Source organism: Xiphias gladius, unplaced genomic scaffold, assembly GCF_016859285.1.
Source record: "Xiphias gladius isolate SHS-SW01 ecotype Sanya breed wild unplaced genomic scaffold, ASM1685928v1 HiC_scaffold_211, whole genome shotgun sequence".
Lineage (NCBI taxonomy): Eukaryota > Metazoa > Chordata > Actinopteri > Istiophoriformes > Xiphiidae > Xiphias > Xiphias gladius.
The window spans coordinates 28,483-39,830 of NW_024401877.1; positions in this window are offsets into that span (position 1 = coordinate 28,483).

Below are 11,348 nucleotides of genomic sequence, written 5' to 3' on the forward strand. Positions count from 1 at the left end.
TAAGTCCATGCTAAATGACATCAGTAACAAATGTTTCCTGCTTGTCTGTATATTACTTGTTAATACTTCATTAGGGTTGCTACTATAACTTATTATTCTCTCATTGGATTGCACTTCCAACAGAGCAGAGCTGTCTGGCATGTTGCTGTATCACAGAGTCAACCAAAATTTTTTTTTTTCTTGTGGCAGGTGGAGATGTGAAGGACGGAGCACTTCCCCTCATCTGCTGCATCCAGCAGAGGCAGCTGTTCTCTCCCAGGCTTCTCTGACGACAGAGAAGACGTTTGCTCCGGACCAGATGAGAAGGATGGATGACCACAGGACAAACTGGAAAGCGGTGGTCGCCTGTTTTTCACTAGGCTAAGTGAGTAATCCCCTCACTAAGACTACAGAAGTACCACTAGTGACATAAAGTGATGATTAGCTAAAGTTAACATTACATACTGTATGTGGATTAGATTTATTATGGGAACTTTCTTGAATATTATTGCGTTGTTTACAATGTAATTCCATTATTAGAGGCCACATTCAACGAAATAGCTACCTACAAAGCAGAGGTTGTATCACAGTGTCCAAAACAATTCATTACTTGTTTGACTACTTGACAGGGCAGGACTCGTTCTGTGTCTTCAGCACTCCTGGAGCAGCTGAGAGTGGACGTCCCAGCACTAGAGCAGAGTCCTGAACCACTCTCAGCAGCCTTTATCCTTCCAGGCACCAAATACGGTCTGAAGACCCCTCCTGCCCCGACAACACCCTCTTCAGTTACCAGTCGAGAGGATGAGGAGCGTCCCGAACGGACCTGCACAGAGGAGGTTGTCACCGTGTGCTTCTTCTGTGCCGGCGGGTTTGGGAAGCTCCTCGCACACACAAATGCACAGGAAGCTTTCACCACCTCTTGGCTCTGAAATCAAGACAATCAAGAAAGAGACAGACAGTTCTAACTGATTGAGAAAACAATGAATTCTAAAAGATTAAAAGCATTTAGCTTTGTTACATTCAATACAACATGTTACTGTAGATGTATTTACACTTTTTATGTCCTGAGTACTACATTACTACATACTGTCTTGTAATAATTCTTAATATTGTAAACAAAATTATAATCTTTCATGTATAATTCAGAAATCTGACACAGTTTGACATGTAACATCCTTGTGAAATAAATATTGTAAATGTCATAATTGAATTTGTTTTGATTTTCATTTGACTAGAAGGTATTACTGTTACAAGTGTAACTTTGTACTGTGGGATTTTGGATACTTACTAAATATACAATAAGTATTATATGCAATACATATAATTTTACATGTTGATACTAAAAAATGTTGTAAAAATGATCAGGGTGTTAACTTTGTCCATATCACGAATGTAAGTAGTTATCACTGTTAATAAGCCCTATTTTATGCATTTCTTCCCTACAATCCCATTTTTCAACTAGTTAAACTCAGTGAAGTTGGGTTAATATAAAGCATCTCAAATCCAGACGCAGGTATACTGAGACATTTTGTGATGACTAGTCACAGAGTAGAGTAGAAATATACTTCTTTTGCAGTATCATTGTTGATGAAGCCAAGGAAGCTAATCATCTACTGTTTTTCGTGACTCATACACAGAACACTAGATATACTACTGATGTTATGTTGTTTTTGAGAGCACAAGTCGCACCTTTTCTACAACTGGTAAATATCTGAAGTTTTTAAATTAATATAAATATAACTGTGTGTATACTGTTTGTTCAAACGCACAGCTATATGTACACTTAGTGGCCACCTTAAAAGGTGCACCTGTAAAATGTAGTGCAATCCAACACGACAGCTCAACCATAAATTCTGCCTTTACAAAGATGATAGTGTTCAGTTTTCACTGACACTGTTATTAATTTTACTATATATTTATTACTGAAGTTGCCACTGAGTGTATATTCACGTATTTGATTTTGGCAAGTATTTGAAACTGTTTTTTTTTTAAATAGCTGATGTCAGCACATTCAAACCAATTTTTTTATTGAGGCTTAGAGACCCACAGCTTCAGATTTCTCTCACATTAATTCGGAAGTGGGAGGACTTCTAGTGGTAAGACATAGTGTTCACCCATGTTTTCGTTTTTACAGATGACTTTCTAAGCAGCACCTATCACTCAACCACATTAGTGACCACATTAGTCACCTCTAAACACTTTGCTGACACTTTACCAACGTGAATCTTCCAAAATGTCTGTCCTTTAGTGTCACTTACTTGAGTAACATTTCAAAACAGGCCAGTACAATTTAGGTCTGTCACACCTGAAAGTGTTTCACTGAAAAAAAAGAAAAAGGAAATTCAAACCTATTTTGTGAGCCACATCTATTTAAAATGTATGAAGTCATGGTTTTTGCACCTTGGGTAAAGGTTTGTCTAATTTATTAGTTTATTTATTTATTTCAGTATTACTGATCAATATTTGTGTTGTTTGCTCAAATAATTAATAGTCTGAGCCACTAATTTGTCAAAGCAATTAAATGATCAATGATCATCTTGCCAAAAAGCTCAATTCTACTTGAAAACTGAAATGGTCCAGGGACTTGGAACTATATATGTGATTTTCTTTGGGTTATACATATAACTTATGACAATATCCCCAAATTTATGTTGTTCCTCCTGAGGTCAGTCCTAGGAGAGCAGTTTGGCTGCCGTTTATAGTGCAAAACAGAAAGACTTTTACTCTGTAAACTTTGTATGAAATGTGTATAACAAAGTTCACCACACAAGAAAAATCATTTCTGACTAGAATAAAGACACACGGTTAGGAACATAAGTATTTGGACAGTGACACAATATTTGTAATTTTGCCTCTGTACACCACCAAGATGGATGTGAAACAAAGCCACAAAGGGGGTTTCACAAAAATATTGCATTAAACGCTTAGGAATTACAGCCGTTTTTACACAGAGTCCCTTATTTTCAGAGGCTCAAAAGTAATTATTGACCAATAATTAGTTTCATGGCAAAGAGTGGCCTCTTCCCTTGTTATTTTATGACAAATGAGGCCGATAAAAGGTCTGGAGTTGATTCCAAGTGTTGAATTTGCATTTGGTAACTGTTCGTGGAGGAAGCCGTCATTAGGCTGAAATATGAAAACAAACCTATCAGACAGGTGGCAGAAACTTGAGGAGTGGCCAAATCAACAATTTGGTACATTATTAAAAGGAAGGATTGCACTGGTGAGCTCGGCAACACCGAAAGGCCCGGAAGACCACGAAGGCCATTAAAGTGGATGATCGCAGAATTCTTTCCTTGATGAAGAAAAACCCTTCACAACATCTAACCAAGTCAAGAACACTCTTGAGGAGGTAGGCGTATGAAAGTTGTCCAATTTTTGTCCAATTACTTTTGAGCCTCTCAAAATGAAAGACTATGTCTAAAAAATTGCTGCAATTCCTAAACAGTTAATGCTATATTTTTGTCAAACCCCTTGAATTAAAGCTGCCGTGGTGTACAGGCAAAATTACGAAAATTGTGTCACCGTCCAAATACTTATGTTCGAACTGTATTGACACACATTACACAGATTCAAGCTAGAATCAATACTGTAATTAAACAGCAATTAACAATTTTGGCGGTCATGGACACTCGTAAACTTCAGGAAAAAGCGCTGAATGCCAAAGTTAACAAATAACAGCTTTAATGACAGCTGATATGGATTGGTTACTGACACATCACACCAATGTTCTGCAACAAGAACAGTGTTTATCTGAGTCTGATTTGAGGCGGTCGTGACTCAGTGTGAAAGTGATTTGTGTTCAACATTTTCATTTCATCATCATACCTCTGACACAGAAGGGGACCCACTCTGCTAAGTCTCTCTATTCTCCATATGAAGTTGGTTTGCTTTGCTCAAACTGTCCACAAGATAAAAGTGATGAGACATGAGAGGAACATTCAGACAGGTCTTTTTTAGTTCACTGTGGCATCACTGTGCACAAACAGGCACCTGTCCCTTTCACCAAATACATCCGTTCTGCTTTTGCAGCAATCGTCCATGTGCAGGCAAATATTCACAAAGTTAGGGTTCTCACTGCTTGAGTCTTTACAGGCTCACCCAGATGTGCATCGATTAAGTTCTTGTCCACAAAGCCACTCTTTAGTGGTTCACCGCAAATAATATTCAATTGCAGCAGAGAATGCAGCAAAGCCTCCACATCCCAGGACCCCAGCCTTCAGACCAGCTGCAAGACAAAAAGAATACATCAGAAATAAAGTACTTTTAATTTAAAACATCCGAGGAAATGTACCAGGTCACATACCACGAAATCCGATCGCTCCTCCAGTTACACAACCACCGTACACCGCGTTCTTCCAGTCAGATTTGCCTCGGTGCTGCAAACATGAAAAACAGACAAAAAAGAAATGATAATTGTTGTGCATTTGTGTGTGAGGTTTCTAGAGACCAAATAAAATGTAAGAGAAGAAAAAGGCCAGGAAACAGTGAGGGTTCTATTTGGCATGCTGCTATATATGAACTGTAATAATTTGGATGAAGAGTTGTTGTCTTGTTTTCCTGTTTTTCTTATGATATATATCTACCTTTGTTTTTCTTAAGCTATCTAGCTTTGTGCAATCATCATGTGGGAAAGTCAAAAACAGCAAACAGTCCTACACCAGAGGGAGCTATAAGACCATATGAGGCAAGTTAAAAAAGCAGAACAGAACTACCATGAGGTCCCTCAAACATAGTTGTAATGTAATGTAGTTACAGAGAATGCATGAAGCCTTGTTAGATTATCCCCCTGCACTTTCACGACAAAAGCAAATAGAAATTATTATTAATTATGAAAGATGAGTGAGTAAACACAACTGCAAACACCCCCGCACAGCTGGTGAGTTTCATTTATCAACCTTGTATCAAGTTGGAAATACTGTTCCATTTAAAGATGTGCTGGCCATTTGTTGTCATGATTTTCCACATTGCTCCCATTGACTTATTAAGTATTTCAGCTGTTTCGTTTGTTTTTCGTTACACTAATGCTCCTGTAGTTTTTCCACCAATTACGCATTTGGTACTTTTGGAGCTGTGTCAGGGATCTCATGTTACTTTAAAAACTACCATCACATCTAATGTGACCCACTCTTGTAGCAGTGCCTGTAAATGTAATTCAGATACTTCCGAATTTCAATCCCTGTCCACAAAGTGACATTATGAAATCTTCTTTACTCATTTATTCCTTTGTTTAGAGCTCCAGCCAGACATTTTGGCCAATTTAGTTCTCCTGTGGAATAACTCGAAATAATTAATTCGTATTTTATTATCCAAATCTCATTACACAGTTGAGTGATGAATAGTGTCATATTTACATGATGATGCTGTTTTTCTTTACTAGACTCTAGTGAAAGTTCTGGGACCACCATGGGAAAGGTTGAGAGGTCCAGGGGCCAAAGCCTGGGGTAGTGGTCCGGGATCATGCCCAAGTGTGCATGGTGGTGTCATCAAGTGAGCCCTTTCCAGAAACTGGTTTTATGATTTCAGAAACCAGTCGACTCAACCTCCAGCATTTTGTCCTGATCAGAGGCATTCCAGAAAAATGGCATTTACATGTATGATTATTCTGTTCAACAGCTGTTTTTGTTTCCTTTTCCTGTCTTTCTGGCTTTGTGCACGTGGTGGAGGAGGCTGGGTGTATGAGTGACAATGTGGATGTACTTGAATAAGTGTGTGTGTGTGTGTGTGTGTTTAAGGGACTATGAGAACTTGTGAGGTGTAGAAGTAGCTGGGAAGCCATCCTGATAAATGGCTGGCATGTGTCTCTCTGTACTGACAAACGAGAGAGAACTGCCCTCCCCAGTGAGTCTTGGCCAAATTAGCCCTATTTATTTTAAATATATATAATATGTGTGCCTGTACAGTTCTTCGCAACTAGAGAGGAGCTCTGAGGAGTCTGTTTTTTGAAGTTTATTCAGGTAGTGACGTTCTTTTTAGTCTGAGTTTCTCATCCACCACGTACATGGTTGGTAAACTATACAGAAAAAAACACCAGAAAGTCGGCCAATCAATTTCTGATCACTTTGTAGAGGAGAAAGGCCACTCTGAGACATGAAGGTTGTTGGGGGAAAAAAACCCACAATGAATGGAACATTTAGCTTTTTCCTCGTTGTTGCATTGCAAGCCTATAGGATAATAATCCTATAATCTATAGGATGATTTGTGTAGTTGCCCTCATTGCATGATCAGCTTGTCAATCAAAGCAGGCTGGGTAACACAAAGGTTAGTTGTCTCTGCCCTCACTAAGACTGGCCAAGGCCCATCTCTGCTCTATACAAAGCCAACCTTTCTGCTATCAAGCCTGCGTCATATCTTAAGATACTGTAAGCACTGCTAGATGAGTACTATTGGATATTTTTAATATAAGATTAAAATCAATTCAAATAAAAACGGTTGTATTTTACTCTTTTTGAGAAGAATTTCAATATACTGTAATATTGAGGCTAAATGTCAATGTGAACTTCTCCCCCTTTTTTTAGTAAAATAAAAGTTACCAAAAACTCTCACTTTGTGTCTGACTGTACTTTAGGATTTAAGATCTCCTAGATCAATAATATTGTCTTCTTAGAAACAGTGGATCAGTAACATAAGAACCAATAGCGACAGAAATGCTACACCGTAACATTTCCTATCAACATTTTGTAAGATCTCTGAGCTGATTATATGGTGCATGTGACCTTAAATGCCACCCAGACTATCCACTCCATACAGCACTTTTTCAGTTTTCCACATTGGCAGCGTATCATTTTCAGTCTTGCAGAACCCGACTTGCATTCATATTTCAGCTTTGTGACTGCCTTCAATTTATTTTTAGAATACACATAATTATTCACGTAATCTTCAAAATCAAATTAGGAGCTAGAATAGTTTTTCCAAGCCTGAAAGATTCAAGTGCATATTTACGGTTTGAGGACTTTACGCATTGCGCCCCCTGGTGGTCAGTTTTAGGAATTGTTGAAGGTTACCTCCAGTGAAAGTGTAACTCTCCTGACTGGAAATTTGCTAACTCTCTGATAAGTTGAAATATTTAAGGCAGACTTACAGACCTGCTGAAATCTGTAAATGCATATTCTTAGCTTACACCACCCACAAAAACACCTTTTAATCCTGGAAACATTAGCTCAGTGTTTCAATGAGGTCCACACTTTGGATCTAAGGCCTAATACAGAACCTGATGATCAGGTTTGAAGCACTTACAACAAAACCTGAAGCCTAAACTATTTATTTCTTAGATGAGTGTGAGATCTACAGTGGATGGATGATGAGACGGCCTGTTTTTCAAGAGCACTCTTGACTTTCTCTCTCCAACAATAAATATTAACAATGACCTCACACAGAGGCTCGGGCTCAGAGGCCCCATGACCTTTTAGGCCCCCAGGCCCATGTCTTGAAGGCCCGATTGGTAATTAACCCATAGTTATTACGGCCTTGTATCTCTGATGAGAGATACAAGGTCTGGCCCAGTTCCCTCATTATCTGTACGACATAAAAAAGTTCATAAATTGATGGATTTCGCATGAATACACATTTGTATTAACCACATCTTTATCATTCTTAAAAAGTTCAATAGTTATCGTATTAGCTGCGCTGTGTGTTGGTCAGTTTGAAAGCCAATGACATGGCCACAGCAGTAAACCTTTGTTGAAATGTTTCCTTTTATTTTGACAACTAGGTTGTCTGTTTGGGAAATATAGAAAGAATTTAAATGTGTTTCACGAACATACAAACATTTTATAGGCTCTCCAGGTGAGTTTCAGTTAAAATGATAACTATATCCTCTGTGAACTCATTCAAGATTTATGTGAACAGTATTCCAAATAGCATATATCATAGGATATACAGTAGAGCACAAGTTGTTGTAGTCAACATAACAGTAAGGGAAGTTTATAAGACTTTCTCTTTTTTTTACAAAAACTGTTCTGACTCATCAGTCAGAATTTAGGACCATTCCTAAAGGTCTGGGAGAAGTCGGAGGTAGTCCGGCAAGGACAGCGTCATCACTGACCTGTTAACAGTCTTTCAGCTGCTGCGGGTAAATGTGTCTCGTTGTGTCAGTGTTTGGGACAAATACGACAATAAAGAGCTTTTAAAAACTTTATTTTGATGGTGCGAGAGTTACTATGGATCCAGTGAGCTCAGCAACAAAACTGATAACACTGGAGAGGATGGTTTTGCACAACTCTGCACTACATGGACACTGTAAAAACACAACGTGATTGAGAACAAAAACACACAAGAAGATGTAGGTGCATGTGCACCACAGTAAACCGCACAAGAACGGCGGAAGTGCTCTCAAATGTGTGGGTTTTATCATTATGGACATATTAGGTGCTGAGGGAGACAGTCTATGGAAGAAATGGAAAATCATAACTACATATGAACATGGAGACACAAAAAATGGACAGTTAATACAATCTGTTGGTCTGCTTAACTCTCCCCGAACGCTCTCTCTCAAACTTGGTGTCAGTTTCAAATCCAGCTTTGTTGTAATGGCGTAAGTATAACGGAAACACCTTGTATAACGTTTACAAGTCAGTAATGACCCAGAAAATAAGAAAAAAAAAAAGAGACAATTAATGGATTTCACTTTGCCACATAACAACCTTATTATAATGTATTAAAAAACACAGAGGTATGAAGGAAATTGAAAAATAAATTGGAAAAAATCAGAAAAATAATGTCTCTCTGCGTCTTCTCCTCGTACACGCACACGCGTGCGTGCGTCACTAAAAAAAAAACGTCACGGTGGGTATATAAGGGTGCCCATCATTCGGATTCTCCCCTTTTGCACCTGGACTTGGAAACGAATAGACCTGTTGCAAACCAAAGCTGTGGAAAGCAAACTTTTGGAGAATTTCATTCCTGGAAAGAAACTACCGGAAAGCGGATCCTGCTGAAAAACCAAACCTTTGGATCACTGGACTATTGTGGAAAACCGAGGAGTCTGAACATGTCCTCCAGTAGACCACGGATCCCGGAGGAGCCCCTTACTGGAGGGAGTTTCCCCCCAGCAGGTGCTGGACAACGATGCAGGTAAGATAACTTTTCTATTGATTCTATATTATTGAAATCATTTTACTTCTGACTGATTCGTTGATTCATCGCTTTAATATCCTTAAAACTTTATCAGTGTGTAGATCAATGTCACTATGAATTTAAAGATTACCAGTTCACACCATGTCATTAGGGCCTGTTGGGAAAACACAGATTTGGTGAAACTAGACACTTCTTCGACGATTATTCAGTGTGAAATGATTATTTGATGGACGGACTTTCTTAAATTATCGGGAAAGTTGTAGAATTCATGAACAGTTAGTGTCGTGATTTGAAAACAGTTATTTTAGTTTGAGGGCATCAAATTGTCCAAATCAAAATTATTGGAAAAAGATGGCGACTGGGCCAAATTTCATATAATGCCAAAGTTTCTTATTATATCCGGAGCTGATAGCGAGTTGTGTAGTAATGTCATGTTCTGATCGATCACATTGAATGAAGTAATTAACAGATATTCCCCAAAATGCACAAAGATATATGAACTGTAATAATTTAAATAAGATATATTGATTTTCAATCAATGACTCAAAGTCTTACACTGTGATTGCGAATATACTTTTAAATTCTTATATTTAAAATTTCCATGTCTGTGAAAAGTTTCTTCTAAGCTCAACACATCGGTAGTTCAAAGTTTTTCCATGTGACTAAGTAAACAGTGGTTATCATGAAGTCTCAGATGTATGCAGCATAAAATTATTCTCATTCTCTACAAAGTAATAACAGCAGAACTGTACAATATTTGATATTAATGTTAAAATGGGATCACCTCTTTAACAGTCGTAGTTAGTGTATTTTTGCTGCTTATTTAGTCCTTACTATCTAATTATATGAGAATTACTACAATTTGAAATCAGGTTTTCAGCTGCTTTAACCTTTTCGTCTCAGGTGCTGTAGGCGACATCATTGGACATCCTACAGAAGATGGGTTCCCTGAACTAATCTTGGTTGTGGATGATGACGAAGACAACAATCTCCCAGTCAACATCTCATCTGGTGAGGAAGAGGAGTTTGAGGAAGATGATAGTGAAGTCGACGAGACCGATTCAGAAAGTGAAATTGGTGAGGTCTGGTCTGGCGACTTCAGCAATGATTCAGGGTACAGCACCATGACTGACTCTGAAGAGTACCTTGAAGACGACCTTGAAGACGACTTTAGACCTCTGTCCCCTCTCGTCCAGCAGTTCCCACCAGAAAGCTTTTGGCAGGACTGGCGAAGGATGCATCCTTCTTTTATTGCTGGCGCTCCTCTTCTTGTTGTTCCGTCCGTATTCCTGATGCTGCTCCCGTCTGTGGTCCTGCTGCTGCTCCTGTCATCAGCCCATCAGCTCCCAAGATGGGCTGATGACAGCGACTCTGATTAGGGGTTTGACAACGCTGTTTGCTGGATGTTTGGGAAAACTGTAAAATTCCTTTCATTTGGCGGAGCTGGTGGAGCCCAAGTAGCCTTCGCATCTGGCAAGGTTGGTAGTGCCCTAGGTAGCGTCTTGCACCAGGGCCCACTTGTATCTTGTGGCTGGATCATCTCTTGAAAACTATTTGTATATATGTGGTAGCTAGATGTTCCATTTGTAATCTGGAGGGCTGGCAATTTAGAGTCATCAGTCAACCTAATCTAACCTGTGAGTTTTGTGGACACCTTTGGACTCGGACCCTGCAAGAAAACCCACACAAGGAGAACATGCAAGACCAAAACCTTCTTGCTATGAGATGAAAGTGTTAAGCGATGCTGCGTGAAATACTTCAGTGCCTCCCTGCAGGAGTATTAAAAGGAGGACCTTGTCCTGGTTAGACTTGCCAGGATTTGCAGTATCCCATCTAGCCCAGGTATGCTATCCTGGGGTTTTAGTGGGGATGTTGTGTGAAGAGGCCAGGATTGAAAAAATAGCAATCCTGTAGGTAATGTAGGAAATGCTCCACCATAGGAGTCACTGCTCCTGACATGATGTGGGGGAAAAGGTAAGTATGAGTGTCTGACTTGCAAAGGAAATTACCCTCTATAGCCTGTTATATAGAGACATAGACACTGTGTAAACTACCTAATAATTACTAACAACATTTACAAAAGTGTCCTGCAAATTTTTGTTTCACTTATTCAATGGCTCAGAGATTATTTCTCTTACTCACTCTTTTATACTTTTATGCAGTTTTTCTTTAGAAGGTGTAGATGCTTTACCAGACAAAGGTAAGTCCATGCTAAATGACATCAGTAACAAATGTTTCCTGCTTGTCTGTATATTACTTGTTAATACTTCAGTAGTGTTGCTACTATAACTTAT